A 1900-nucleotide genomic window follows, 5' to 3' on the forward strand; every position below is an offset into this window, starting at 1 on the left:
AGCATCTTTCCCAGAATATGTGCATTGTAGTGCTTTCCCCATATTTTGGACAGTGGAGGTGGGCTTCATAAAAGGGCTGGCACACCAAGCCTTGTGGTCACGAGTGCTGGTTGCAGGCTACATGCATTTCCTTCCAGGTCCTCAATTTCCCACACTGGTTTAGAGTAACTCTTCTGAAGTCCTTGAACAAGTTATGTTTACAATCCATTACACCGACCTTGAAATGTTATTTGGAGTCCCTAGGTAATGCCTATGCTTAAGTGCTTGGCTACAAGCCAAAAGTTGGTCACTTGAATCTAAACAGAGATGCCTCAAAAGAAAGATCTGGTAATCTACTTTCAAAAGATTCCCCTATTGAAAACCCCATGAAGCCCAGTTCTACTCTGAGACACATGGATCACCATTGGTTACAACTGGTATAATGACAATTCACTGCATAGGGGTCCACATTGTACAGGTAACCAGATGGAGGTCATATCAATACTCAAAAATAAAATGCACTATTTCTGCAGCAAAATATATGACTATTCACACTAAAATATGAGGAAAGAGATTATCAATGACTACATATCATTTTAAATGTATATTTTGTTGTCACACTCCTTAGCCTTCCTGTCCCCCCAAATTTTCATTTATGAAATAGTGTTTTGGATTTGGGAATTACAGATACAGAATTTGGGGACAGGTGTTTTATAAATGTCATTCTATATTTTTGCTATAGTCAGTTTTGCTTTAAAAAATCGGTTTCCTTTTTTTTCTAGTCTTTTTATTGGAGCCTCTTACAACTCATATCACAATCCATACATCCATCCATTGTGTCAAGCACATTTGTCCATTAGTTGCCATCATCATTCTCAAAACATTTTCTTTCTACTTCAGCCCTTGGTATCAGCCTCTCATTTTTCCCCTTCCTCTCCCATCCCCTCTCCCTTATGAACCCTGGATAATTTATAAATTATTATGATCATTTTATGTCTTACACTGACTGATGTATCCCTTCATCACTTTTTTGTTGTCCATCCCTCAGCAAGGGGGTTATAGATAGATCATTGTGATAGGTTCCCCCTTTATATCTCTACCTTCCACTTACCCTTCTGGTATGGCTACTCTCTATATTGGTCCTTAGGGATTTATCTGTCCTATATTCCCTATGTTACCAGCTCTTATCTGTACCCATGTACATGCTCTGGTCTAGTCAGATTTGTAAGGTAGAATTGGGATCATGATAGTGTGGGTGAGGAAACATTAAAGAACTAGAGGAAAGTTGTATGTTTCATCGGTACTATACTGTCCCCTGACTGGCTCTTCTCCTTTCTGCCACCCTTCTGTAAGGAGATGTTCAATTGCCTACAGATGGGCTTTGGGTCTCTTCTCTGCACTCCCCCTCATTGACAATGATATGATTTTTTGTTCTGGGTCTTTCATGCCTTATACCTGATCCTATCAACACCTCATGATCAAACAGGCTGATGTGCTTCTTCCATGTGGGCTTTATTGCTTCTGAGATAGATGGCCGCTTGTTTATCTTCAAGCCTTTAAGATCCCAGATTCTATATCTTTTGATAGCTAGGCATCATCAGCTTTCTTCTCCACGTTTGCTTATGCACCCATTTTGTCTTCAACGATTATGTCAGGAGGTGAGCATCACAAAATGCCAGGATACGAGGACAAAGTGTTCTTGCTTTGAGGGAGTACTTGAGTGGAGGCTCAATGTCAATCCGCTACCTTAATACTAAACCTATAAATATATGTACATAGATCTTGTTCCCCATAATATATAAGTATATTTACATATGTACATGCCTATATTTAGACTTTGATAAATGCCCTTTGCTTCCTAGTTCTTTCCTCTATTTCCTTTTACTTTCCTCTTGTCCCACTATCATGTTCAGCCTTCATT

The 1900-nt window shown here is 39.3% G+C and overlaps 1 protein-coding gene across 1 annotated transcript in view; it reads left to right on the forward strand.

The window, feature by feature from the left end:
- The window catches only part of MNDA (myeloid cell nuclear differentiation antigen), a 20202-nt gene that overhangs the window by 2645 nt on the left and 15657 nt on the right, over nucleotides 1-1900 (forward strand). The gene's annotated exons all lie outside the window — the stretch shown is intronic.

The sequence above is a fragment of the Echinops telfairi genome, unplaced genomic scaffold (genome assembly GCF_000313985.2).
Source record: "Echinops telfairi isolate 266 unplaced genomic scaffold, ASM31398v2 ScPeMD7_7425;HRSCAF=8463, whole genome shotgun sequence".
Lineage (NCBI taxonomy): Eukaryota > Metazoa > Chordata > Mammalia > Afrosoricida > Tenrecidae > Echinops > Echinops telfairi.